This window comes from Pristiophorus japonicus, chromosome 25 (assembly GCF_044704955.1).
Source record: "Pristiophorus japonicus isolate sPriJap1 chromosome 25, sPriJap1.hap1, whole genome shotgun sequence".
In the NCBI taxonomy this organism is placed as follows: domain Eukaryota; kingdom Metazoa; phylum Chordata; class Chondrichthyes; family Pristiophoridae; genus Pristiophorus; species Pristiophorus japonicus.
Window position 1 is genome coordinate 8,763,498 of NC_092001.1, and position 14,525 is coordinate 8,778,022.

General features: G+C 41.9%; 1 non-coding gene across 1 annotated transcript; it reads left to right on the forward strand.

Annotated features, from left to right (window-relative positions):
• Positions 1-5,608: 5,608 nt before the first annotated feature.
• Positions 5,609-5,696, forward strand: trnap-agg (transfer RNA proline (anticodon AGG)). Its single transcript is given in 2 exon segments — positions 5,609-5,644; positions 5,661-5,696. It is a non-coding gene; the product is annotated as a tRNA-Pro (tRNA).
• The last annotated feature ends 8,829 nt before the right edge of the window (positions 5,697-14,525 follow it).

Here is a 14,525-nt window from a genome sequence, read left to right on the forward strand (position 1 = left end):
GATGTTCCCACTAACACGTCCTCTGGTCCATCCTATGTTACTTTATTGCCCGCTTACCACCCACTTTGCCTTTTCGCATTGTGCCATTTATTATTCAATCACTCCTACGCTCCACTGTATCACAGGCATTCCCTTTTGTCCTTCCTCGCTGCCTATTTTTTTACTAGGCGCTATTTTCGTGGAAAAATCTGTAAACTTTACATTTTTCTTAAAATATCGGAATGATCATCTGACTGAACGTGAGCCCGGGATATTCATCCACAGAATGTTCACGGCCTGCTGAGGTTTACAGAATGCTTTGTTTTTGTTCATTGTGTTTCTGTATCCCTTTTAAGGTGATGTGCTGGTCTGCCCGGGGTCATTCTCTATCTCTCCAAAATGGTGTGCTATCAGTATCGGATCATTATCTATCTGTTTAAAAGGTATGTGCTGTCAGTACCGGATTTCAAATTTCAAATTTCAAAAACTGCCTTTGGAGGGTGCAGGATTTTTAGTTTGTTGGTGTGTTTGTGTAAGCTAGGGAGTGCGTGCAAACATTCTGCGCGATCTTACTGTGCATTTCATGTCATGGGAGGAAAAATGCATTAGATGCAATTGAAGCCACACTGATTTGATTCAACACGCATTCGGGGACTGCCTGACAGGAGAAGAATCAGCTGTGGGATTTTGCTATTCCACATTTGAAAGAAGGCAAATTATATAAGTTAGAAACATAGCGATTTTAGCGAGAGCTTGCGGATGGGCTGCGTGACATGATGAGCTCCTTCCCCCTTATTTTCAAATACAAATCAAATCAAGACAAGACAAGACATGACTGACGTACAGACTTTGTTTATATAAATATATGTATAAATATTTATACATGCATATATTTATATACATTCCCTACTTTTTAACTTTCACAATGAATGTGCTTTTTCTCTTCTGCCTGCATTGGCTCTATTACATTTGACCTCTTTCACAGCACACGCAGCTTCTGTCTGATCCTGCAGAAAAGCACTCGCGACTTTAAAAGATGGCCTTTGTTGCCCACATCTTCCCTCGTGGCTTGTCTTACACCATGGGCTTACTGTGTTTGGGTATTTACTGACTGCACGTCCTGATTTCCAATGGATTTCATGCAGTCGCATAGACTTCGTTCAATCAAAAATATATAGATTAAGAAACAATTATTTATTTATTTAAATCAAATCAAATTCAATTTTTTGCAATAAAATTGTAAATTTATTTATTTTCTTATTATGATAAATATATATGTTTTAAATTGTCTTTTTGTCTGGGTTGGTTTTATTTCCCTCCCTCTTTCCTGCTTGTCTATCACCTGTGGCTTCAACAACCGTCCCAGTCCTGCGTGCTCATGAGAACCGTGCTCATGAGAACCGCGCTCAATCACGCACAGCACAATTGCATTCAGGAATGATAGAAATCCCACTTTATTCTTCTGAAAGGGAACTGCTGTCCGTGAAGGGCCATTCTACAGCTGTGTAAGAGGGATGTGCTTCCTGTCCAGGATCATTCGGTCTGTTTCAACGGGATGGTTGTCAGTTCCGGTTCATCAATTGCCCCTTTAAAACGTATTTTCTCATTATCCGGATCATCCTGTACATTTAAAAAGGAGTGTGATTATCAGCTGTGATAACCGAATTGTTAAACTGTTGTGTTTCAAGCTACATTGACGTTGCCTGTGTCTGTGTAAATCCATATCGCAGCGCATCTGTTCATTACTCAAAATATGCTCATGTTTTCCGACATCCACTCCTTGATATAACCCTTGTCCCAAATTTGCTCTCAATATAAAAAGCAACAAATTTGGTATCGACGGTAGCGGCCGCGTGGCCTAATGGATAAGGTGTCTGATTTCGATTGTAACTGTCATCTTATCAGAAAATTACAAGTTCGAGTCCTTCAGCTGTCAGCTAACGCGCCATGTGAAATATTATATTCTTTGTTTTGATTCTGCCTCAAAACCAACCATCTCGGACAGTCACTCACCTGAAGTAAAGGAAGGCTGTTTGCGTTAGGAAGCTAATGGCACATTTTCATCATTGTCGATCTGGTTGCACGGGCAAAACAAGCGGTGAAGTAGACTTTCGTGCACATTATTTCTGTTTGAATGCAAAAAGTAGGGGATGGATGTCTGACTTTGCGGTCAATAGGAGACAAGGTGACGGAGAGGTTCAGGCAATGGACTGCTAATCCAGTGTGCCCCCAGTTTCGTCGTTGTTGTGTTAAACATTTTCCCCTCGTTTTTTTTCGTCAATCACATTGAACCTCATTGCCAAAATCACCTTTTACTGACAAGGATGCAGCTCGTTGTTGAAGTAATGTCTCAAAAAAGAATCACTTCATCAAAGGGAAAACATTAGCAGGACTATGGAGAGGTGGACTCATGAGATCGGTCTCTGAGAGTCAGCACAGGCACGATGGGCCGAATAGCAAACTAACGTCAGAATCTGAGAGCTACGTTTTTCACTGTCGGCGGCTCGTTGGTTTAGGGGTATGATTCTCGCATAGAGGTTTCAATAATTGAAATGCGAGAGGTCCCGGGTTCAAATCCCGGACGAGCCCTGCCAACTTTTAGTCAAAAAACCACTTCTCAGCCGGTCGACATGTGAGAAAACTGACATGTTTCAAATTAAAACGTGTGATTCCACTCCGTTGTTCACACAGCGTCCAAAAATCCTGAAGATTCCCAGGAGCAAAGTGAAACTCACCGAACTGAGTAAAGTTAATGTATTTCAGATGTACTCGGCTCTGTGTCTCATTGGAGAACCTAAACCCCGGTTTGATTCCGGCAAATACTTGGTCAGTGTATCTTCCTTTATGCACGCATGAGCTCACCTCCATTGGGATACGCATACATTCAGCGTCAATCTCAAATTCAACATGAAACAGACTCTGCCCTGAATTTGAGTGCGTCCTGTTTCTCTAGCGCTGAAAATATGTGAGAAGCTGGCTTTGGATTTAGTCCCTTGGCTGCCGAATTTAAACCGTGCAGGAAATCAATCCGGGGTGGCCAAGCTGCCTGGTCTGATTAAAAGGCGTTCAAACCCTACATTCCAGGCATGTGATAGTGTTCTGGCCTCAACATTCGGTTCAACGTATCGGATCATAAGCACCGCTCCCATTGTCTGCTAATGGTTCTGCTGTTCACACTAACACCTCCACTGGTCCATCCTTTGTTACTTTATTGCCCGCTTACCACCCACTTTGCCTTTTCGCATTGTTCCATTTATTATTCAATCACTCCTTCGCTCCAATGTATCACAGACATTCCCTTTTGTCCTTCCTCGCTGCCTATTTTTTTCCAGGCGCTATTTTCGTGGAAAAATCTGTAAATTTTACATTTTCCTTAAAATATCGGAATGATCATCTGAGTGAACGTGAGCCCGGGAAATTCATCCACAGAATCTGCACGACCTGCTGAGTTTTACAGAATTCTTTGTTTTTGTTCATTGTGTTTCTGTATCCCTTTTAAGGTGATGTGCTGGTCTGCCCGGGGTAATTCCCCGTCTCTCCAAAATGGTGTGCTATCAGTATCGGATCATTATCTATGTGTTTAAAAGAAATGTGCTGTTTGCCCCGGAATTCAAATTTCAAATTTCAAAAACTGCCTTTGGAGGTTGCAGGAATTTTAGTTTGTTGGTTTGGTTGTGTAAGCGAGCGAGTGCGTGCAAACGTTCTGCGCGATCTTACTGTGCATTTCATATCATTGGAGGAAAAATGCATTACATGCAACTTGAAGCCACACTGATTTGATTCAACACGCATTCGGGGACTGCCTGACAGGAGAAGAATCTGCTGTGGGATTTTGCTATTCCACATCTGAAAGATGGCATATTATATAAATTAGAAACAGAGCGATTTTAGCGAGAGCTTGCGGGTGGGCTGTGTGACATGATGAGCTCCTTCCCCCTTATTTTCAAATACAAATCAAGTCAAGACAAGACAAGACATGACTGACGGACAGACTTTGTTTATATAAATATATGTATAAATATTTATATATGAGTATTTTTACATACATTCCCTACTTTTTAACTTTCACAATAAATGTGCTTTTCTGTTCTGCCTGCATTGGCACTATTAAATTTGACCTCTTTCACAGCACACGCAGCTTCTGCCTGATCCTGCAGAAAGGCACTCGCGACTTTAAGAGATGGCCTTTGTTGTCCACATCTTCCATCGTGGCTTGTCTTACACCATGGGCTTACTGTGTTTGGGTATTTACTGACTGCACACCCTGATTTGCAGTGGATTTCATGCAGTCGCACAGACTTCGTTCAATCAAAAATATATAGATTAAGAAACAATTATTTATTTATTTCAATCAAATCAAATTCAATTTTTTGCAATAAAATGTAAATGTATTTAGTTTCTTATTATGATAAATATATATTTTTTAAATTGTCTTTTTGTCTGGGTTGATCTTATTTCCCTCCCTCTTTCCTGCTTGTCTATCACCTGTGGCTTCAACAACCGTCCCAGTCCCGAGTGCTCATGAGAACCACGCTCAATCACGCACAGCACAATTGCATTCAGGAATGATAGAAATCCCACTTTATTCTTCTGAAATGGAACTGCTGTCCGTGAAGGGCCATTCTACAGCTGTGTAAGAGGGATGTGCTTCCTGTCCAGGATCATTCGGTCTGTTTCAACGGGATGGTTGTCAGTTCCGGTTCATCAATTGCCCCTTTAAAACGTACTTTCTCATTATCCGGATCATCCTGTACATTTAAAAAGGAGTGTGATTATCAGCTGTGATAACCGACTTGTTAAACTGTTGTGTTTCAAGCTACATTGACGTTGCCTGTGTCCGTGTAAATCCATATCGCAGCGCATCTGTTCATTACTCAAAATATGCTCATGTTTTCCGATATCCACTCCTTGATATAACCCTTGTCCCAAATTTGCTCTCAATATAAAAAACAACAAATTTGGTATCGACGCTCGCGGCCGCGTGGCCTAATGGATAAGGTGTCTGACTTCGATTGTAACTGTCATCTTCTCAGAAGATTGCAAGTTCGAGTCCTGCAGCGGTCAGCAAACGCGCCGCGTGAAATATTATATTCTTTGTTTTGATTCTGCCTCAAAACCAACCATCTCGGACAGTCACTCACCTGAAGTAAAGGAAGGCTGTTTGCTTTAAGAAGCTAATGGCACATTTTCATCAATGTCGATCTGGTTGCACGGGCAAAACAAGCGGTGAAGTAGACTTTCGTGCACATTATTTCTGTTTGAATGCAAAAAGTAGGGGATGGATGTCTGACTTTGCAGTAAATAGGAGACAAGGCGACTGAGAGATTCAGGCAATGGACTGCTGATCCAGTATGGCCCCAGCTTCTTCGTTATTGTGTTAAACATTTTCCACTCGTTTTTTTTCGTCAATCACATTGAACCTCATTGCCAAATTCACCTTTTACTGACAAGGATGCAGCTCGTTGGTGAAGTAATGTCTCAAACAATTATCACTTCATCAAAGGGAAAACATTAGCAGGACTATGGAGAGGTGGACTCATGAGATCGGTCTCTGAGAGTCAGCACAGGCAGGAGTGGCCGAATAGCAAACTAACGTCAGAATCTGAGAGCTATGCCCTTCACTGTCGGCGGCTCGTTGGTCTAGGGGTATGATTCTCGCTTAGGGGTTTTAATAATCAAAATGCGAGAGGTCCCGGGTTCAAATCCCGGACGAGCCCTGCCAACTTTTAGTCAAAAAACCACTTCTCAGCCGGTCGACATGTGAGAAAACTGACATGTTTCAAATTAAAACGTTTGATTGCACTCCGTTGTTCAGACAGCGTCCAAAAATCCTGGAGATTCCCAGGAGCAAAGTGAAACTCACCGAACTGAGTAAAGTTCATGTCTCTCAGATGTACTCGGCTCTGTGTCTCATTGGACAACCTAAACCCCGGTTTGATTCCGGCAAATACTTGGTCAGTGTATCTTCCTTTATGCACGCATGAGCTCACCTCCATTGGGATACGCATACATTCAGCGTCAATCTCAAATTCAACGTGAAACAGCCTCTGCCCTGAATATGAGTGCGTCCTGTTTCTCTAGCGCTGAAAAGATGTGAGAAGCTGGCTTTGGATTTAGTCCCTTGGCTGCCGAACTTAAACCGTGCAGGAAATCAATCCGGGGTGGCCAAGCTGCCTGGTCTGATTAAAAGGCGTTCAAACCCAACATTACAGGCACGTTAGAGTGTTCTGGCCTCAACATTCGGTTCAACGTATCGGATCATAAGCACCGCTCCGATTGTCTGCTAATGGTTCTGCTGTTCACACTAACAGCTCCACTGGTCCATCCTTTGTTACTTTATTACCCGCTTACCACCCACTTTGCCTTTTCGCATTGTTCCATTTATTATTCAATCACTCCTTCGCTCCAATGTATCACAGACATTCCCTTCTGTCCTTGCTCGCTGCCTATTTTTTTCCAGGCGCTATTTTCGTGGAAAAAACTGTAAATTTTACATTTTCCTTAAAATATCGGAATGATCATCTGAGTGAACGTGAGCCCGGGAAATTCATCCACAGAATCTGCACGACCTGCTGTTTTTTACAGAATTCTTTGTTTTTGTTCATTGTGATGTGCTGGTCTGCCCGGGATAATTTAAGGTGATGTGCTGGTCTGCCCGGGGTAATTCCCCGTCTCTCCAAAATGGTGTGCTATCAGTATCGGATCATTATCTATCTGTTTAAATGAAATGTGCTTTCTGTCCCGGAATTCAAATTTCAAATTTCAAAAACTGCCTTTGGAGGGTGCAGGATTTTTAGTTTGTTGTTGTATTTGTGTAAGCGAGGGAGTGCGTGCAAACATTCTGAGCGATCTTACTGTGCATTTCATGTCATGGGAGGAAAAATGCATTACATGCAACTTGAAGCCACACTGATTTGATTCAACACGCATTCGGAAACTGCCTGACAGGAGAAGAATCTGCTGTGGGATTTTGCTATTCCACATCTGAAAGATGGCATATTATATAAATTAGAAACAGAGCGATTTTAGCGAGAGCTTGCGGATGGGCTGTGTGACATGATGAGCTCCTTCCCCCTTATTTTCAAATACAAATCAAGTCAAGACAAGACAAGACATGACTGACGGACAGACTTTGTTTATATAAATATATGTATAAATATTTATATATGAGTATTTTTACATACATTCCCTACTTTTTAACTTTCACAATAAATTTGCTTTTCTGTTCTGCCTGCATTGGCTCTATTACATTTGACCTCTTTCACAGCACACGCAGCTTCTGTCTGATCCTGCAGAAATGCACTCGCGACTTTAAAAGATGGCCTTTGTTGTCCACATCTTCCATCGTTAGCTTGTCTTACACCATGGGCTTACTGTGTTTGGGTATTTACTGACTGCACGTCCTGATTTCCAGTGGATTTCATGCAGTCGCACAGACTTCGTTCAATCAAAAATATATAGATTAAGAAACAATTATTTATTTATTTCAATCAAATCAAATTCAATTTTTTGCAATAAAATTGTAAATGTATTTATTTTCTTATTATGATAAATATATATGTTTTAAATTGTCTTTTTGTCTGGGTTGGTCTTATTTACCTCCCTCTTTCCTGCTTGTCTATCACCTGTGGCTTCAACAACCGTCCCAGTCCCGCGTGCTCATGGGAACCGCGCTCAATCACGCACAGCACAATTGCATTCAGGAATGATAGAAATCCCACTTTATTCTTCTGAAATGGAACTGCTGTCCGTGAAGGGCCATTCTACAGCTGTGTAAGAGGGATGTGCTTCCTGTCCAGTATTATTCGGTCTGTTTCAACGGGATGGTTGTCAGTTCCGGTTCATCAATTGCCCCTTTAAAACGTACTTTCTCATTATCCGGATCATCCTGTACATTTAAAAAGGAGTGTGATTATCAGCTGTGATAACCGAATTGTTAAACTGTTGTGTTTCAAGCTTCATTGACGTTGCCTGTGTCCGTGTAAATCCATATCGCAGCGCATCTGTTCATTACTCAAAATATGCTCATGTTTTCCGATATCCACTCCTTGATATAACCCTTGTCCCAAATTTGCTCTCAATATAAAAAACAACAAATTTGGTATCGACGCTCGCGGCCGCGTGGCCTAATGGATAAGGTGTCTGACTTCGATTGTAACTGTCATCTTCTCAGAAGATTGCAAGTTCGAGTCCTGCAGCGGTCAGCAAACGCGCCGCGTGAAATATTATATTCTTTGTTTTGATTCTGCCTCAAAACCAACCATCTCGGACAGTCACTCACCTGAAGTAAAGGAAGGCTGTTTGCTTTAAGAAGCTAATGGCACATTTTCATCACTGTCGATCTGGTTGCACGGGCAAAACAAGCGGTGAAGTAGACTTTCGTGCACATTATTTCTGTTTGAATGCAAAAAGTAGGGGATGGATGTCTGACTTTGCAGTAAATAGGAGACAAGGTGACTGAGAGATTCAGGCAATGGACTGCTGATCCAGTATGCCCCCAGCTTCTTCGTTATTGTGTTAAACATTTTCCACTCGTTTTTTTTCGTCAATCACATTGAACCTCATTGCCAAATTCACCTTTTACTGACAAGGATGCAGCTCGTTGGTGAAGTAATGTCTCAAAAAATTATCACTTCATCAAAGGGAAAACATTAGCAGGACTATGGAGAGGTGGACTCATGAGATCGGTCTCTGAGAGTCAGCACAGGCACGATGGGCCGCACAGCAAACTAACGTCAGAATCTGAGAGCTACGTTTTTCACTGTCGGCGGCTCGTTGGTTTAGGGGTATGATTCTCGCATAGAGGTTTCAATAATTGAAATGCGAGAGGTCCCGGGTTCAAATCCCGGACGAGCCCTGCCAACTTTTAGTCAAAAAACCACTTCTCAGCCGGTCGACATGTGAGAAAACTGACATGTTTCAAATTAAAACGTGTGATTGCACTCCGTTGTTCACACAGCGTCCAAAAATCCTGAAGATTCCCAGGAGCAAAGTGAAACTCACCGAACTGAGTAAAGTTAATGTATTTCAGATGTACTCGGCTCTGTGTCTCATTGGAGAACCTAAACCCCGGTTTGATTCCGGCAAATACTTGGTCAGTGTATCTTCCTTTATGCACGCATGAGCTCACCTCCATTGGGATACGCATACATTCAGCGTCAATCTCAAATTCAACATGAAACAGACTCTGCCCTGAATTTGAGTGCGTCCTGTTTCTCTAGCGCTGAAAATATGTGAGAAGCTGGCTTTGGATTTAGTCCCTTGGCTGCCGAATTTAAACCGTGCAGGAAATCAATCCGGGGTGGCCAAGCTGCCTGGTCTGATTAAAAGGCGTTCAAACCCTACATTCCAGGCATGTTATAGTGTTCTGGCCTCAACATTCGGTTCAACGTATCGGATCATAAGCACCGCTCCCATTGTCTGCTAATGGTTCTGCTGTTCACACTAACACCTCCACTGGTCCATCCTTTGTTACTTTATTGCCCGCTTACCACCCACTTTGCCTTTTCGCATTGTTCCATTTATTATTCAATCACTCCTTCGCTCCAATGTATCACAGACATTCCCTTTTGTCCTTCCTCGCTGCCTATTTTTTTCCAGGCGCTATTTTCGTGGAAAAATCTGTAAATTTTACATTTTCCTTAAAATATCGGAATGATCATCTGAGTGAACGTGAGCCCGGGAAATTCATCCACAGAATCTGCACGACCTGCTGAGTTTTACAGAATTCTTTGTTTTTGTTCATTGTGTTTCTGTATCCCTTTTAAGGTGATGTGCTGGTCTGCCCGGGGTAATTCCCCGTCTCTCCAAAATGGTGTGCTATCAGTATCGGATCATTATCTATCTGTTTAAAAGAAATGTGCTGTCTGCCCCGGAATTCAAATTTCAAATTTCAAAAACTGCCTTTGGAGGTTGCAGGAATTTTAGTTTGTTGGTTTGGTTGTGTAAGCGAGCGAGTGCGTGCAAACGTTCTGCGCGATCTTACTGTGCATTTCATATCATTGGAGGAAAAATGCATTACATGCAACTTGAAGCCACACTGATTTGATTCAACACGCATTCGGGGACTGCCTGACAGGAGAAGAATCTACTGTGGGATTTTCCTATTCCACATCTGAAAGATGGCATATTATATAAATTAGAAACAGAGCGATTTTAGCGAGAGCTTGCGGGTGGGCTGTGTGACATGATGAGCTCCTTCCCCCTTATTTTCAAATACAAATCAAGTCAAGACAAGAGAAGACATGACTGACGGACAGACTTTGTTTATATAAATATATGTATAAATATTTATATATGAGTATTTTTACATACATTCCCTACTTTTTAACTTTCACAATAAATGTGCTTTTCTATTCTGCCTGCATTGGCTCTATTAAATTTGACCTCTTTCACAGCACACGCAGCTTCTGCCTGATCCTGCAGAAAGGCACTCGCGACTTTAAAAGATGGCCTTTGTTGTCCACATCTTCCATCGTGGCTTGTCTTACACCATGGGCTTACTGTGTTTGGGTATTTACTGACTGCACGTCCTGATTTCCAGTGGATTTCATGCAGTCGCACAGACTTCGTTCAATCAAAAATATATAGATTAAGAAACAATTATTTATTTATTTCAATCAAATCAAATTCAATTTTTTGCAATAAAATTGTAAATGTATTTATTTTCTTATTATGATAAATATATATGTTTTAAATTGTCTTTTTGTCTGGGTTGGTCTTATTTCCCTCCCTCTTTCCTGCTTGTCTATCACCTGTGGCTTCAACAACCGTCCCAGTCCCGCGTGCTCATGGGAACCGCGCTCAATCACGCACAGCACAATTGCATTCAGGAATGATAGAAATCCCACTTTATTCTTCTGAAATGGAACTGCTGTCCGTGAAGGGCCATTCTACAGCTGTGTAAGAGGGATGTGCTTCCTGTCCAGTATTATTCGGTCTGTTTCAACGGGATGGTTGTCAGTTCCGGTTCATCAATTGCCCCTTTAAAACGTACTTTCTCATTATCCGGATCATCCTGTACATTTAAAAAGGAGTGTGATTATCAGCTGTGATAACCGAATTGTTAAACTGTTGTGTTTCAAGCTTCATTGACGTTGCCTGTGTCCGTGTAAATCCATATCGCAGCGCATCTGTTCATTACTCAAAATATGCTCATGTTTTCCGATATCCACTCCTTGTTATAACCCTTGTCCCAAATTTGCGCTCAATATAAAAAACAACAAATTTGGTATCGACGCTCGCGGCCGCGTGGCCTAATGGATAAGGTGTCTGACTTCGATTGTAACTGTCATCTTCTCAGAAGATTGCAAGTTCGAGTCCTGCAGCGGTCAGCAAACGCGCCGCGTGAAATATTATATTCTTTGTTTTGATTCTGCCTCAAAACCAACCATCTCGGACAGTCACTCACCTGAAGTAAAGGAAGGCTGTTTGCTTTTAGAAGCTAATGGCACATTTTCATCACTGTCGATCTGGTTGCACGGGCAAAACAAGCGGTGAAGTAGACTTTCGTGCACATTATTTCTGTTTGAATGCAAAAAGTAGGGGATGGATGTCTGACTTTGCAGTAAATAGGAGACAAGGTGACTGAGAGATTCAGGCAATGGACTGCTGATCCAGTATGCCCCCAGCTTCTTCGTTATTGTGTTAAACATTTTCCACTCGTTTTTTTTCGTCAATCACATTGAACCTCATTGCCAAATTCACCTTTTACTGACAAGGATGCAGCTCGTTGGTGAAGTAATGTCTCAAAAAATTATCACTTCATCAAAGGGAAAACATTAGCAGGACTATGGAGAGGTGGACTCATGAGATCGGTCTCTGAGAGTCAGCACAGGCACGATGGGCCGAACAGCAAACTAACGTCAGAATCTGAGAGCTACGTTTTTCACTGTCGGCGGCTCGTTGGTTTAGGGGTATGATTCTCGCATAGAGGTTTCAATAATTGAAATGCGAGAGGTCCCGAGTTCAAATCCCGGACGAGCCCTGCCAACTTTTAGTCAAAAAACCACTTCTCAGCCGGTCGACATGTGAGAAAACTGACATGTTTCAAATTAAAACGTGTGATTGCACTCCGTTGTTCACACAGCGTCCAAAAATCCTGAAGATTCCCAGGAGCAAAGTGAAACTCACCGAACTGAGTAAAGTTAATGTATTTCAGATGTACTCGGCTCTGTGTCTCATTGGAGAACCTGAACCCCGGTTTGATTCCGGCAAATACTTGGTCAGTGTATCTTCCTTTATGCACGCATGAGCTCACCTCCATTGGGATACGCATACATTCAGCGTCAATCTCAAATTCAACATGAAATAGACTCTGCCCTGAATTTGAGTGCGTCCTGTTTCTCTAGCGCTGAAAATATGTGAGAAGCTGGCTTTGGATTTAGTCCCTTGGCTGCCGAATTTAAACCGTGCAGGAAATCAATCCGGGGTGGCCAAGCTGCCTGGTCTGATTAAAAGGCGTTCAAACCCTACATTCCAGGCATGTTATAGTGTTCTGGCCTCAACATTCGGTTCAACGTATCGGATCATAAGCACCGCTCCCATTGTCTGCTAATGGTTCTGCTGTTCACACTAACACCTCCACTGGTCCATCCTTTGTTACTTTATTGCCCGCTTACCACCCACTTTGCCTTTTCGCATTGTTCCATTTATTATTCAATCACTCCTTCGCTCCAATGTATCACAGACATTCCCTTTTGTCCTTCCTCGCTGCCTATTTTTTTCCAGGCGCTATTTTCGTGGAAAAATCTGTAAATTTTACATTTTCCTTAAAATATCGGAATGATCATCTGAGTGAACGTGAGCCCGGGAAATTCATCCACAGAATCTGCACGACCTGCTGAGTTTTACAGAATTCTTTGTTTTTGTTCATTGTGTTTCTGTATCCCTTTTAAGGTGATGTGCTGGTCTGCCCGGGGTAATTCCCCGTCTCTCCAAAATGGTGTGCTATCAGTATCGGATCATTATCTATCTGTTTAAATGAAATGTGCTTTCTGTCCCGGAATTCAAATTTCAAATTTCAAAAACTGCCTTTGGAGGGTGCAGGATTTTTAGTTTGTTGTTGTATTTGTGTAAGCGAGGGAGTGCGTGCAAACATTCTGAGCGATCTTACTGTGCATTTCATGTCATGGGAGGAAAAATGCATTACATGCAACTTGAAGCCACACTGATTTGATTCAACACGCATTCGGAAACTGCCTGACAGGAGAAGAATCTGCTGTGGGATTTTGCTATTCCACATCTGAAAGATGGCATATTATATAAATTAGAAACAGAGCGATTTTAGCGAGAGCTTGCGGATGGGCTGTGTGACATGATGAGCTCCTTCCCCCTTATTTTCAAATACAAATCAAGTCAAGACAAGACAAGACATGACTGACGGACAGACTTTGTTTATATAAATATATGTATAAATATTTATATATGAGTATTTTTACATACATTCCCTACTTTTTAACTTTCACAATAAATGTGCTTTTCTGTTCTGCCTGCATTGGCTCTATTACATTTGACCTCTTTCACAGCACACGCAGCTTCTGTCTGATCCTGCAGAAATGCACTCGCGACTTTAAAAGATGGCCTTTGTTGTCCACATCTTCCATCGTTAGCTTGTCTTACACCATGGGCTTACTGTGTTTGGGTATTTACTGACTGCACGTCCTGATTTCCAGTGGATTTCATGCAGTCGCACAGACTTCGTTCAATCAAAAATATATAGATTAAGAAACAATTATTTATTTATTTCAATCAAATCAAATTCAATTTTTTGCAATAAAATTGTAAATGTATTTATTTTCTTATTATGATAAATATATATGTTTTAAATTGTCTTTTTGTCTGGGTTGGTCTTATTTCCCTCCCTCTTTCCTGCTTGTCTATCACCTGTGGCTTCAACAACAGTCCCAGTCCCGCGTGCTCATGAGACCCGCGCTCAATCACGCACAGCACAATTGCATTCAGGAATGATAGAAATCCCACTTTATTCTTCTGAAATGGAACTGCTGTCCGTGAAGGGCCATTCTACAGCTGTGTAAGAGGGATGTGCTTCCTGTCCAGGATCATTCGGTCTGTTTCAACGGGATGGTTGTCAGTTCCGGTTCATCAATTGCCCCTTTAAAACGTACTTTCTCATTATCCGGATCATCCTGTACATTTAAAAAGGAGTGTGATTATCAGCTGTGATAACCGAATTGTTAAACTGTTGTGTTTCAAGCTACATTGACGTTGCCTGTGTCCGTGTAAATCCATATCGCAGCGCATCTGTTCATTACTCAAAATATGCTCATGTTTTCCGATATCCACTCCTTGATATAACCCTTGTCCCAAATTTGCTCTCAATATAAAAAACAACAAATTTGGTATCGACGCTCGCGGCCGCGTGGCCTAATGGATAAGGTGTCTGACTTCGATTGTAACTGTCATCTTCTCAGAAGATTGCAAGTTCGAGTCCTGCAGCGGTCAGCAAACGCGCCGCGTGAAATATTATATTCTTTGTTTTGATTCTGCCTCAAAACCAACCATCTCGGACAGTCACTCACCTGAAG